This window comes from Pogona vitticeps, chromosome 5, assembly GCF_051106095.1.
Source record: "Pogona vitticeps strain Pit_001003342236 chromosome 5, PviZW2.1, whole genome shotgun sequence".
NCBI classification, from domain to species: Eukaryota; Metazoa; Chordata; class Lepidosauria; order Squamata; family Agamidae; genus Pogona; species Pogona vitticeps.
In genome coordinates, this window is record NC_135787.1 from 32,012,732 (window position 1) to 32,028,045 (window position 15,314).

Here is a 15,314-nt window from a genome sequence, read left to right on the forward strand (position 1 = left end):
GAGGAGGGATGAGAAGGAAATAAACATCCACTGTCAAGAATTAACATAGGATTGCAGGCCTTACAACCCCAGTGGGAATCTCAGGCATTTTCCCTGGGCCTCCAAGGAGGAAGGAAGACCTTAGAATGAGAAGCAATGGGGGAGAAAGGTTGACGCATACATGTTAAGAGACTGGCACCCATCTTCCCTGATTCCCAGCTGTCACTAGGACTCATTCACTCAGCACAAAGGTGTTTGTAGGTGTGTTGTGCTTAGCTTACTTCCTTCTCAAATGTTTTCTGCCTTGCCTCTGTGATATCACAAGGATCTTTCACAGGACCTTGTGAGGACTTTCCCCTGATGTCAGATTCTGGCTCTGAAATTTCTGAGACTGAAGAAGGCTGCTCACCTGACAACTCTCCACTTATATGATGCTGGTTTTAGGCCCATCTTAACAACTGAACTGCCATTGGTTCATATTCTTTTGACCCCACATTTCCAAGATGCAGTGCTGTCTTTGATGTCCTTCTCAGAGCCTATTGCAAATTTCTTAAGAGAACATGGATTTGAGGTCAATATGAGAACCCTATGGCCACTGATGAGAAAAAGCTATATATGAAGAGCTGCTATCAGTAAGAGAAGTGGGAGCGATAGTTTGACCTTGGATATGGCACGTTCATGAGATACAGAACAGGGTGTTTTAGACTACTTGCTGATGAGTATAGGTTGACTCATATGTGTGCAGTAGATATGGCAAAAATATGGTGCATTAATTTTGAATATTTATTTATTAGTGCAGTAGTGCCATCTACTGTTACATGGGTTATTGACTGCAATATTAACTGTATTACTTCACTTAGTTGCTTGTACTTAAAATTAAATGTATTTAAGATTTAAATTTTAAAAAAACATTCTACAGGTAATAAAACAACCAGCATATTCCTTTAGAAAATACTGGGAAATAAAACAACACCAACAGAAAGTTAGTATAAGTATTAAAAAAATTCTCAAAGGTGGATCTTTGTTAATCTGTCACAGTAAAACAACAACAACAGAGCTCAGTAGCATCTTAAAGATGATGATGATGATTGCACGTTACACCAGAGTGCATGCCACTAAAATCCATAAACATACAAACACAGCATTTAACAACATTAATATTGCATATTGTATATTATAATATAATATTATACTCTGATTCCATATGAAGGTGTTGGGGGAGAGAATTTCATAGCTTTGAAGACAAGTGGGAAAATGCCCAAAGTCTGGAATTTGCCACAAAAGCCTGGAATTTGTGGATTGATTCCTCTTAAGGGGAATTGCCATGCCACCAGCTCTGCTAAATAATTACATGAAAAACATAGGGCTTTAAATGTCGAGACCAGGATGTTAAATTATGTTCTTTACTTGATATGCAGTGCAATTCCCTATAATGATGGGACATATGGGAATAAAGTCGTAAATTTAAAACCACTCATACTGCACTGCTCTGTATCAGGTTAAGACGATAGACTGAAGAAGAAGGAAGACCGGCCAAAAGGCTGTTACAGTAATCCAGGGCATGAATGAGGAGCTTTGTAGTCTCAGGAGTCAGGAAATGATGGATCCAGTGGAGAGGACTTGGTAGAAGAAAAACAACACAGATAGCCATAAGGGGAGCTCTGGGGAAAAGCGACCGTGTTATACTCGAGTTCCTGATTTCAAAGGAAACGAAAGCAGAGTGTAGCAATATGTGTATGCTGGGTTTTAATAAATGTTTTAATAAACTCAGAATAGTCATCAGTAAGGTCCCATGGCAGGCGATCCTAACAAGACAAGGAGTCAAAGATGGATGGTAGTTTCTTAATAAGGCGATTCTAAAGGAACAATTCCAACCAGAAAAAAAAGGTGGAGGAAAGCAAAACAGGACGCTTCACAGAAAGCTGAGAGAGGCTCTGGATTTTTTTTTTCTCCTGGGGAAGGAAAAAGGTACTTCTTAGCACTACTTGACCTATACAATTAAAACCCTCATAAGATGGTCAGTCATCCATCTCATATTCAAACTCACACATATCCCAGATTAGTGCTTCCCAACCTTGGATCCCCAGATGTTCTCCTGGACTACAGATCCCAGAAATCCTGGCCAGTACAGCTAATGGCCAAGGTTTCGGGGAATTTTAGCCCAAGAGAATATGGGGACTCAAGGTGGGGAACCATTGTCCTAGACACAATGAAGGCTCAGTGCAGCTTCCTAAACAAAGCAAGACAATTCTAGAATGCAACCTGTCTGGTAAGCAGCGTAGCATCATCCCTGTCCCATATCTTGATACAAAGGAACTCTTGTGTTGAGGGCATATGGAATAAACAGAATCCAGTGAAGTCAAACTGAGCCTTCCCCAGGGCTCAGAGATGCATGTTTCCAGGAGAGGTTTGGGCTTTTACTAGGAGTTCATCTGTCAGTCTTCTGTTTTGGCACTTCCTTTGCTACAGCAACTGGCACAAAGTATTTTTGTTTAAGTTTCAGCATTTTTAACCCCTCTCCCCCCCCCCCCCAGACACTGGAGCTATGCTAGATTTGCTAGGAAACCTTTCTAGCGAGCAGTGTAAGACTCGGAACTTGTTGAACTGCCCTGTATTTGCTCTGGTAATGTATAAATATCCCTGCTCACATTTGAAAAAAAAATTGTCTTGAAGTTTCCACATGTCCTTAATCTCTTTCTATTTATTTCTGGGTATATGTGGTGAGTTTGGGTCCTCTGGAGTCAGTTTTTCCTTTTCCCAATCTGCAAATGATATGGGCCTGCATAAATAAAAACCATAAATTTATTTATTTACCTATCCTATATTTATTTATTTATTATTTACATTCACATCCCACCTTACATCCAACGAGCTCAAATTGGTCTCAGCTCAAGTTGGAATACAGGGCTCTCCTCCTCTTTCCTACTTTATACTCACAACCACGACCACTACCATCACCATCATTATCATCTTAGAATTGCAGAGCTGGAAGGCACCCTATGGATCCTATGGATAATCAAGTTCTGTCCCTGTCAAGCAACACAGCGAGGAACTGAACTCCCAACCTCTAGCCCGCTACCTAAACCACTGAACTACCCTCACCCAGTGAGCTCATGGCTCAGTGGCAATCAAGATATGGATCTCTCAAATCCCAGTCCAAACCTCTGGCCATTAGACAATAATGACTCAGTTTTCAATAAAGCATATACTCCTAAGAAAGGATTGACTAGAGTCTCATTCAATGGAATTTCTCTAAGATTATAAATTTCCACTGTGGTAGAGGAATTGTGGAGAGGAAGAATTCTCCACTCTTTCCTGCCCCATCCCCTCCATCGCTTTGTCATTTTTACTCTCCTCTTGATGTGTACTAGGAGAAGGAAAACTCTGATTTCAAACCCCCACTGAGGCGCCGCCATCACCGCCCATGCCATGAGGGAACAGGCCGGGTAGGTGGGACTCATTTAGCCCCAGAAGGCAGCCCATCTAGGAGAAGGAAAACTCTGATTCCAAACCTCCACTGCTTTGTGACTATATCCACTGACGGAAAAGGCTTCAGGAGTTAACCGTGAGGCAAAATCCGGAGCTGGAGTCTCGGAGGCAGTTCATGTCGTTCTGTCAACTTCTGCGACATCACTGAAACCAGTTGTATTGGCTCTTGCCTTTCCATTGGACTACTTCAGTGATGTGGAGTGGGAGGATTTGCTGGTTGGGTAACAGCCTATCCTCCATATTATTTTACCCATGCTTCATGCCCTGGAGAAGACACTCCAACTTCGCGTACAACGTCAAAACACTAGATGTTGTTCCAAGTCCTCCATACAGAGGACATTACCATAGTCTCTCAAAACTGAAGGATGCCTATGAATGATGTGTACTGATTAGATTTAGACAGATAATCTGCCAACATCGTGTTTGTCCCTCAGTGTATTGGCTGGAAATAAAGTTTCTCCTAAACCTTAAGTAAATATGATCTGTAACACATGAGTGTTGCTGACCCATCTCCCATAAACTGTATTCCTGCTGTAGCTACTCAAATAGTAAAGATATTGAGAATTGTGGGGTTTCTGAGAAACTCTTGCTATCAGTTGATAACCATTGTGAATTCTTTGTTATATATCTACAACACCCTGTACACTGGGAGAGAAAAGGAAGAGGAGACACTACAAACACAAAAATTCAGGTGTAACCACTCACTGTTTCATAGTCCAAATGATGAGCAAAGCACTTTACAGATACATTCATGTGAATAGACTTAAGAGTCCTTATTTGAAAACACACATTTAAGGCTACACCAAATTGTGAGTCCCACTGCACTGAATGAATGATGTGTGGTGATTAGTGTAAGTCCTGTTGATTCAGTCAGTTTACTTTAGTTGCCACTAAAAAGTTGATTTGGCCCCCTTTTTAAACAATTGGACATAAATGATATATCTGTCTGCTTTTGGACAATATTGGTGGCTATCATAAGTATAACCGACATCAAGATTTGCTAGGAAGTGCTGCTAGCCAGCAACACATAATCTTTTGCCAGTCCAAATCAATGAACTGGTATTTCCATCAGAGCCCAGTCTGCTGTAAAATAATTTATCGTGAATGGCATGGTGGTGCAACCTTGCCATTTAGGGTTTATTGATGTGATTTTTCACATCAAAGGTGCCTAGGGTTTAACACTGTCACATGAAATTTTGTCTCACTACAGTTATGTTTGTGATTAATCCTGGAGCAAACTAGTCAATTGGGCTCTGCATGCAAAAAAAGCCCATACAAGCCTTAGGAAGGAGATGACCAGGCTTGTTGCCCAGCAACAAATGTAATGGGGAGTGGGGTGGAGGTGAAAGTGCTTTGTTGTTTAGTCGTTAAGTCATGTTTAGTAGTTAAGTTGTGTTTGGCTCTTCATGACCCCATGGACCAGAGCATGCCAGGACCTGCTGTCTTCCACTGCCTCCCGGAGTTGTGTCAGGTTCATGTTGGTTGCTTCGCAGACACTGTCCAGCCATCTCATCCTCGGTCGTCCCCTTCTCCTCTTGCCATCACACTTTCCCAACATCAGGGTCTTTTCCAGGGAGTCTTCTCTTCTCATGAGATGGCCAAAGTATTGGAGCCTCAGCTTCAGGATCTGTCCTTCCAGTGAGCACTCAGGGTTGATCTCCTTCAGAATGGATAGGTTTGTTTTCCTTGCCATCCAGGGGACTCTCAGGAGCCTCCTCCAGCACCACAATTCAAAACCATCAATTCTTCAGTGGTCAGCCTTCTTTATGGTCCAGCTCTCACTTCCACACATAACTACTGGAAAAACTATAGCTTTGATTATATGGCAAGGTAATGTCTCTGCTTTTTAAGATGCTGTCTAGGTTTGTCATCACTTTCCTCCCAAGAAGCAGGTGTCTTTTAATTTTGTGGCTGCTGTCCCCATCTGCAGTGACCATGGAGCCCAAGAAAATAAAATGTGTCACTGCCTCCATATCTTCCTCTTCTATTTGCCAGGAGGTGATGGGACCAGTGGCCATGATCTTAGTTTTTTTATATATATATTGAGCTTCCAACCTTTTTTTTTTTTTTGCACTCTCCTCTTTCACCCTCATAAATAGGTTCTTTAATTCCTCCTCACTTTCTCCCATCAGAGTGGTATCATCTGCATATCTGAGGTTGTTGATATTTGTTCCGGCAATCTTAATTCTAACTTGGGATTCATCCAGTCCAGCCTTTTATAAGTAATGCTTTTCTTTGTGGAGATAACATTTTCAAAAGCTCCTCGTGCTTCTCCTGATCTGCTGTATGTATGCAAAACGGCACAGCACCGGATGCTAATCACATCTGCATCAGCTGTAAGTGTGGTGTACTCATACATGGCACACAGTTGTCCTAGATAAATGGATCCATTGGTCTCTATTCTGTAGAGGCATCTTTGTGCATTTTTACTTTCAATACTATTTCGAATACATGTATGTGTTATACTAATGTTAACCCAACTCTTCCCAAGCCTCTTTAGCCCATCAGGGGTTGCTGGGGGGAGGATATATTTAGCCTTCTTTTCACTTAGTTTTCTCTCAGAATTGGACACGATCTTTTTGTGGCATTAATTTACAGTATGTTGATTAATTATTTATTTTGTTTTCTCTTTTATTTTTCTGTGGATAAACTAAAAGAGAGAGAGAGAGAGAATAAACTGACAAATATTTCAAAAATTAATGTAAGCATTAACAGAAGTACTGTCTTATTTTCTCATTGATTTATGAGCTTAGTTATTAATAAACTTCAGTGCTAATGTTGGGTACATCTCCTGGTTTATTCATTTCACTTTATGTATGTTTTGAATACATTCTGGTTCCCAAAGGAACACATACATAGAAACATAAACACCCAGAGACACAGACACAGACACCATTTGGAGGTGAATTGCCTTGAGTTGAGAAATCATCATATGTATTACTTGTTATACATAGAGCTGTGCAACTCAGCGTGCAACAGTTACTATCTACAGTGATTTCTTAATTTGGGGGAATTTGTCTCCCAAAGTTATGATCTTTGAGTTACAACATTGTAGCTACATGGAAGGATTTTGGCCGACAGGTACTTCCTCAGCAAGCTCTTCCTTTAAGATTAGTACATCTAGCACATCTGGTGGGTATATGATGCTATACATCTGGTCCAAAACTTGGAAAAGTAACATAACTGAACTCTGATTTAGAATTTCACTACCTGATGGCTCTGATCCATCATAGGAAAGAAGATATCCATGGTATCTCAAGCGTTTATGTTTCATATACTATGCTGCAGTCTAGTGAAGCTTGTTTAGTTATGGTGAGAAAAAGCACCTTTTCCATGCAGCACCCCCATATGGAATGGTTTCCATTGACATTAAGCAGGATCCCAATGCTATTTGTTTTTCTATTTTTCCTATTGTTTTCCTGATTTTTAATACAGTATTGTAAGTTATCTCTGGTTTCTAAGGAATTGTTTTCAATGACTTTTATTGAGATCGCTTTCTTCCTTTTCTATCATGACTTTTGTGTTCTTATAGATATCATACAGAACTCACAACCTTATTCAATGATCACAAAAAAATTTAAAATTTTTTAAAAAGGTGTGCTACAAACTTTGTATTAATCAACTCCTTTTTTAATCTAACTAGCTTCTGCAGAAATACAGCTTAAGGGTATGGATAGGGAAACACCTCCATGTATTATGATAATTGTGTGCCATCAAGTCAATTCTGACTTATGACAGCCCTTTTCAGGGTTTCCTAGGTAGCAAATACACGAAAGTGGTTACCATTTCCTTCTTCTAGGGGCCTCTTGGGACTGTGCAGCTTGCCCATGGCCACATGTACAGTATAGGCTCTTCTGGGATGCACAGTGGGGAGCTGAACTCCCAACTTCTGATTTCACAGCCAGATACTGTACTTAATTCACTGGGCAATTCAGCCAGCCCTCATGTCATAGGTAATTAAGGTTTAATGGCAACTTTAATCTCTGGCCAATGTAGAGAGGTGAATTAAGCAAGATGAAGGTAGGTGTCTGTTTGAATTAAATCAGTGCAAATTTCCTGCCATACTTGGGGTTGGGAGGATAGTGCAAGAGAGGGAGCAGGAAGAAATGGTAAAGTTTCCCCCCATCAAAATGTGTCCGCCATGATGAAAATTTGTAATTTAGAAACATCCTATTGAATAGGACATTAGTTGACCCTTTCTTGTAAATGGTCCTTCGTGGGCATGGTCTTTAAGAGCACACAGGTCTTTTAAAGCAGGGAAAAACTTAAGTTCTTAAATAACATATGAGCAAGGATAATCCAACCATGATTATTCTTCATTTAAAAGACAAAGCTAGTATAGTGAATATAGGGTTTTTTGGACTGGGGCTTGGTTCAACAATTTTATCAGCTCCAGCAAACAACCTCATCCTGAAGAGAGTGCACTTGAGGCCATTACTTTGGCCCAAAGAGCAGAGGCAGGTACATACCTGCATGACTTTTGCCATGCCAGCTCCACCTTGTTTATTGTACAGCTGTGTTTCCTGCCCTTTTTCCCATGGCACCCGACAGTCACAGTTCTAATTGGACTATTGTGCTTGTTTGTTAACCCATTCATCTTTCATCATTTTATTTTATAATCTTAAACTTGACTCTATTTAGTTTTCCTTCACTGTGCTTCACATTAAAATATCCCAGTGAGGTGAAGAATGAAGCGAATTATTGTGCATGAAATACTGCAAGCCATAATGACTTTATGGAACTTCTATTAAAGTTCTTTCCTCCAGAGCAGCTTATCTTGATTCAAGGGTGAGGAAAAGGGAAATATTTCAAAGAAAAGACTGCTTCAGAAGATAGCTAGATGAGTCTTTAGCAGTTGTCATACATAAGGACTCCCTTGTAATCCATAGAAGGAAGAGAGAGAGAAAAAAAGGGTACATCAGGCCAACATATGATAGCTTCAGAACAATTCTTTTGGACTACAACTCCCAGTATCCTTCAGTCTATGTGTCTGCTTCCATTGACATTTTTATCATATACATTTCAGATTGGCTTAAAATTTATCTTCGTCCACCTGTAATTTAGTGAATAAAGAATCAGTTGTTTGATAAGAACTAGTGTGGTGCTGAAAATTTTCTCTCATGAGAATATAATCTGTTCTCATTAAATCTGGTGGAACAGAAATTCTCTTTGAAAGCAATTTCAAAGGGAGAGAAATTTTGGAGAATTCTCATGGTAAGATTCTGGATGTATGTACTTACTTTGTTTAAGAGGAGACTGAGGAGCAGGAGGGCATGCCTTTTCTCTCTGGCAGTTAGTAGCTTCATTTGCAGTACTCAGTAGAAAAGAACAAAGCTGTGGTACAGTCAGTGCCAATATGTCACTGAGTCCCACCTTGGCTATGTTTGTGGAGAATGTCCCTGTCCCTCAGAAAAATTAAGCAAATTAAACAGTTTCCTTGCTCATAAATAAGCTGCCAATTTGTGCAGTGCTGGGGTAAGAACAATAGTTACCCAAAAGACTTCGCCAGAAGCTAGCAAAGTCTTTCTTCAGAAAGTGATAAGGAACTCCATTTTTTGTTGTTGTGGAAATGTTCTATAAGGGTGTTTTATTGTTTCCTATAAGGTTGTTTTGTTCTATAAGAGCATTTTGTTTTGGTAACATGCATACTAAAACTGTGGGAAGCTGTCCTATCTTCAGAATACGAACTCAGATGGACACGAGAAAGAGGATGTATTGTGAACATAATGAAACCATTGTATTGTTGCCACACCCTATTCCATCTTCTGAAAATACCCCCATTTTCAGCTCACTTTTCTTTTAGTTTGTATGATTTATCCACAGGATGACACAAACAAGTTCATAGGTTGGAATCATGTCAGCTTGACAGATGATGACAGCATACTCAGATAAACAAGATGTAATGCAAAACTACATTCCACACGAGAGGAACTCTTGGGAAACCTGATAGTGCTTCAGATCATGGGTGTGAAGGGAATGCACTAGGAAAATTCAAGGTGCAGTATGGTGCAATAAAAATTTGTTTGTTCTGGAGGGATAATTCCCATGGTCAAAGCAAGTGCTGAGAAAGTGGATCATTCCAGAGGTTGGGATGGAATGAAGCAATTACATATGTTCTTATAACTGAACCGATACTCAACCTATTTCCCACCATTGTATGGTGATACATGATAGTTTATGAGATGGGCCAATGGCATAATTATTACTAGCCCCTTTTTCTATGCATAGTGGCATATTCAGAGATACTTATAAAGCTATGGTACAGTCACTGTACCATCGATCGAGTTGGCTGTCACTGAGCTGGGGGAGAGAGAACCCAGTGAGTTAGGTATCTGCCTGTGGAGCCAGAGGTTGCGAACTTGATTCCTCACTGCATCTCCTTTGAAGGAGAGCCAGCCAGCGTGGCCTTGAGCAAGCTTCATATTCTCAGGGCTCTCCTAGAAGAAAGGAATAGTAAACACTTCTGAGTACTCTGTCCCTGGAATACCCTAGAAAAGGTCACCTTAAGTCAAAATTGACTTGACAGCACACAACTATTATTTATTATTAGGGCCTCTCAGTAGGGATGTACATGATTTGCTTTGTCTTTCAATAGAAACTCATCAAATTCATTTATTTCTTCATGGCTGGAATGAAGGCAGCTTGAGATTGTTTAAGAAATCAAATGTGGAACAAATGACAGTCACCCATCCAGGCAGAGTGCTTAGCTCTTTAAAACCTTTATTTGAATCATGTATTCAACTGTGTCTGTGGAGTTTCCATCTCTTTTTATGTGACAGGCTCCTCAGCAAAAATAACTGTAGAACAGGCAAGTACAACACAGTTCTCACCATGCTGGGAATATCTATACCTGCTAATTCGGTATAGAAGCTCAATTTCAATAAGAACAAAGCTCACGTATATCTTCAATATTAGGGACATCGGTCTTGCATAGCCCACCTCCTACTGGCCAGCCTACAGCAGTTGCATTTTACCTTCCAGCAATGAGCATCAGTTCCATTTGAGATATTTTTATGAATGCATGATATATATTCACATCTTCATTGCAATACTCAAACGGATTGCATTTCACTGAGCGGATCCGTCTTGTGATGCACAAGGGAACATGAGTTGTTGCATATGTCATCACCAAAGAAGAACTGAAATGGAGTACATATACATTTAAGGTACAGAGTACAAAATAAAAGATTTTCGAATATTTTGAGGGAAAGGCCTTACTGCAGAATTGGAACACTTCAGAAACATGGCTTTGACAATTACCTCCTGACTAAAATATTTTTGCTCAGCTTGAGAGTATTAAATTACTTATTGTGGTAAGAGTTTAGATAGTGTGGTTTAAAATTTAAGGGAAGAGTAAAGAGAAATGTTGTGCTAAAGACAACATAAAAAGCATTTTTCCTTTTAAGATAATTGTCAAGCATGTTTATAGTAGTTAAACTACAAAGATTAATAATCATCTAAACACGAAAATTGCCAGAAGGCAACACCTGAGTTAGGTGTGTGTGTGTGTGTGTGTGTGTGTGTGTGTGCCTGTGTCTGTGTCTGTGTCTGTGTCTGTGTCTGTGTCTGTGTGTTTCTGTGTGTGTCTGTGTGTGTCCCAGAGCAGTAAAAGTCACTTCTCTTTCCTTCATCTGTAGATGGTTTAGGTGCTGTGTTGTTTTCATCTTGGGTTCATCTGAAATGGAAGATTTCCTCCTCTATATCATGGGAACTCTTGTGGGCTTTGATCTATTGTGTATACATCAGCTCTTTGATAATGAATTACAATGTACTGTACTGTGATTTTAAAGTATGGTCAGCTGCTTCTTTTAGACTTATAGTTATGTTAGCAATTCCATTGTCACCACTTCACATGTGCCTATTGTTGCTTGTATTAATTTGTTTCCATCTAAAACATGATTCCTCCTGCACATCTGGAGCAAAATGTAGGTCACAGTAAATGAACTGCACTATGGGCCACAACTTTCTTAATGTATCCTGTTGACCTACAATAAACTACTTATAGACAATGCACCCTAAAAGGCAAATTTGCTGACATATTTACTTCCAGGATGAGAAATATTTGCTCTTTGCTTTCAAGAAGAAAAGCATCTGATATTTGATGGAAGGGAGGACAATTAGGAAAGGCACCACAAAACCTCTAATTTCCATAAACCTATAGAGACAATTTAACAAGGGACATTTGATTAAATTTAGTCCCACACTTCATTGGTCATAGTGATACTGTGGCCGGGTGATTCCTTCTAAGTTTGGGTGGGTGGGTAGGGAAGTGTGTTTGTGGAAGGATGTATACTTCTGCCAACAAGTTGGGTGTGGGCCACCAAACACATAAAGCTAGAGACCCCTGGTGCCGTGAGGTTCTCTGGTCTCCAGACCCCTCCATCTTTTCAAGACCTTTGTGCTTTGTGTACGAGCTGGATTCCGAAGGGGCAGAGGAACTAGAGACCAAATTGCTAACATGCGTGGATTATGGAGAAAGCCAGAGAGTTCCAGAAAAAACATCTAGTTCTGCTTCATTGACTATTCAAAAGCCTTTGACTGTGTGGACCACAGCAAATTATGGCAAGTCCTTAAAGAAATGGGAGTGCCTAACCACGTTATCTATCTCCTGATAAACCTATATATGGGACAGGAAGCAAAAACTAGAACTGGATATGGAACAACTGATTGGTTCAAAATTGGGAAAGGAGTACGACAAGGCTGTATATTGTCCCTCGGCTTATTTAACTTATATGCAGAATACATCATGCGAAAGGTCGAACTGGAGGAATCCCAAACCAGAATTAAGATTGCCGGAAGAAATATCAACAACTTCAGATATGCAGATGATACCACTCTGATGGCAGAAAGTGAACGCAAAAAATGGTCTGAAGCTCAACATCAAAAAACCCCAAGATCATGGCCACTGGTCCAATCACTTCCTGGCAAATAGAAGGGGAAGATATGGAGGCAGTGACAGATTTTACTTTCTTGGGCTCCATGATCACTGCAGATGGTGACAGCAGCCACAAAATTAAAAGATACTACTTCTTGGGAGGAAAGTGATGACAAACTTTGACAGCATATTTAAAAGTAGAGACATCATCTTCCTGACAAAGGTCTGCATAGTCAAAGCTATGGTTTTTCCAGTAGTGATGTATGGAAATGAGAGCTGGACCATAAAGAAAGCTGACCGCCGAAGAATTGATGCTTTTGAATTGTGGTGCTGGAGGAGGCTCTTGAGAGTCCCCTGGACTGCAAGGAGAACAAACTTATCCATTCTAAAGAATATCAACCCTGAGTGCTCACTGGAAGGACAGATCCTGAAGCTGAGTCTCCAGTACTTTGGCCATCTCATGAGAAGAGAAGACTCCCTGGAAATAACCCTGATGTTGGGAAAGTGTGAAGGAAAGAGGAGAAGGGGACGACAGAGGATGAGATGGCTGGACAATGTCATCGAAGCTACAAACATGAATTTGACCCAACTCAGGAGGCAGTGGAAGACAGGAGGGCCTGGCGTGCTCTGGTCCATGGGGTCACGAAGGGTCGGACATGACTAAACGACTAAACAAAAATCTCTAAGAAAAAAATGACAGGTGGGGGGCATGTCACCCTCACTTGTTTCCATACATGGGGCACAGAGTTTCACAGCCTGTGGCACGGAACAAAGTATTGTCTGCTCTCAAAAGGTTTTCCTAATTTTCTGTTTATTCTTTCCACTGGGTTTGAGTTCCCCATCTGACCTCCCTTTCTTGAGGAATCTTGCTAATACCTTTCGGTATGATTGAAAATGTGTCATGGGCAGAATCTTTCTATTGGACAATGTTTTATTTTCCTGGTTTGTTTTATTTTGTTTTCAATGTCCATTTATAAAATGAATTTGCAGTGGGAATTATTTGTTTCCATACATACCAACTCAGGGGATGTGAACATTTACTTTATCCTGCTTTTGTGAGTGCCAAATGGTAGCAATGATTGCATGTGTTTAAAAATAGGAAAATAAATGGCTGTTTTGAGTGAGATTTACATTCAACCTGATAGTGAGACCCAGGTGAGCTAGAACAATTGCTGGCTGGATGTGGTCGTGTTTCTTGGGAGGCATTCTATCAGGAGGACCGAATCATCTTCAGAAGTTGGAAAAGTTACCTGTTGACAAACTGCTGCTGGTGATTCTGGGGGTTCTGATCTCTGCTGGAGAAATCTCTCTCTCTGAGATGGAGCTTCCTTATGAAGCAAATGCACCATTAGCTTGTACAATATAATGTAAGAAAAAAGTAATAAATTGTTCCTAGACAGACTTAAAGTAAAATTTGGGAAGTCATCCAGCTAACTTTATTCTTATTAGGGATTGGGGCTTAGAAACGATGACTTGGCTTCGTATTATTGTAATAAGGGCAATACTTGGGAACAAGCTCAGTTGAAGTGGGTCTTGCTTCTGAGCAAACATATACCAAATTGGGTATCATATTTATAAAAACATAAACATATTATATTTTTATGGCAAATGGTTACAAAGTGTTGCCAAAGTGTTAAATGTTGGATATGCAATTTTTTCTAAACTTTTTTTTTCTATCTTGGATACAGGACAAATAGACTGAGACTGTGGAGAAATTCAATCAGTGCAACACTTATGTGCCTGCAATTTATGCCCCACCACGTGTACAAAAGAAGATCTAGGAAATGGCCACAAGAACGCTATTGAAGTAGCCTACTTCTGGTCAAAAAAATTAATTATCTTAACATTTTAATTTGCTGTTAATATTATCAATATTTCTTATAAATCCATGATTTTAAATTGTGCAGGGCTCTGATACAAATAAATAAATAACTTTTTCTAGAAATATATACCAAAAAAAGAGAGAGCTGCTCCTTCTCTAAGAACGATTCACAAACGGGTGGCTGGTAAATGTGAAGAATTATTGAAGCAAAGCTCTGGAATGTGCCCCTCTGCTGATAATAACAGCACCCTTTCCATTTACTTAGCACTGCCATTCTTATTAGGGAAATTTCTTTCATTTTCTCCCCTGCATTTAATAGGAAAGTCTGGCAATAACCTGTGTAAATTCCATAAGTTACAGGCAGGCCCAAATGCCTGCGTCTTTTCCACCTCCTGATTATTTTGACCTCGAGATAATAAAGAAGCCCTTTCAATTGCTTCTGGTTCAGAACTGTCATCAGGCTGTAGCTCGTTTCCTGCCAAAGGAGAGGGCAAGTTGAAATTGCAGAGCTGCTTCTGTGAAAAATTACATGTTTGGCGTTCACAGAGTAGGGCGTGTGTGCATGTAACCTTTCTTTCGAACAACCCTCTTTCACCATCCTATCTCATCAGCCCTGGGCTCATTCCAGCTTCTTCACAAATCAGAGGTAACTGACACAAGACAATGGAGATCATGGAAATCCCATAAATCAGCTGCTAGTGGAGAAAGGGGAATTCTGGGGACAACATATGTTACACACTACAGAAGGTGATTTTGAAACACCCCCCCCCCCGAGCATTGGCCTTTGAAATGCAAAGAGGTTTGACTTCTCCGTAAGAAGGAATCATAGATTTCACAGGATCTACGTCTCTGATCTTCTAGGAATATGCCTGTTTTTCATTGCCTTAGAATCAGGGGTTCATAAATTCAAGCAAGAATAAAATATTCCATCAGCCAACTTGACAAATATCGGTCAAATATTTAATACATTAGTTTTGTACTTTTGCCAGGCACAGAGGGACTAATTACAAAATAATTAACGGTAGTGAACCAGTTATGGCTGGAGTAAATTTTTCTCTCTGCCCCCACATAAAATTGCCCCCCAAATCCTTCTTTGTGGATTCCAATATCAAATGTTCTTCACATATTTCTTTCCCTAAGAAGAATCTG

General features: G+C 40.1%; 1 long non-coding RNA gene across 4 annotated transcripts in view; it reads left to right on the plus strand.

The window, feature by feature from the left end:
* Positions 1-14,427, plus strand: part of LOC110072838 (uncharacterized) — a 99,348-nt gene extending 84,921 nt beyond the window's left edge. For all 4 annotated transcript variants that reach the window (XR_013536905.1, XR_013536906.1, XR_013536904.1 and 1 more), the window contains one exon: positions 1-14,427. This exon is cut by the window's left edge and continues 20,316 nt beyond it. This is a non-coding gene — a long non-coding RNA (uncharacterized LOC110072838).
* The last annotated feature ends 887 nt before the right edge of the window (positions 14,428-15,314 follow it).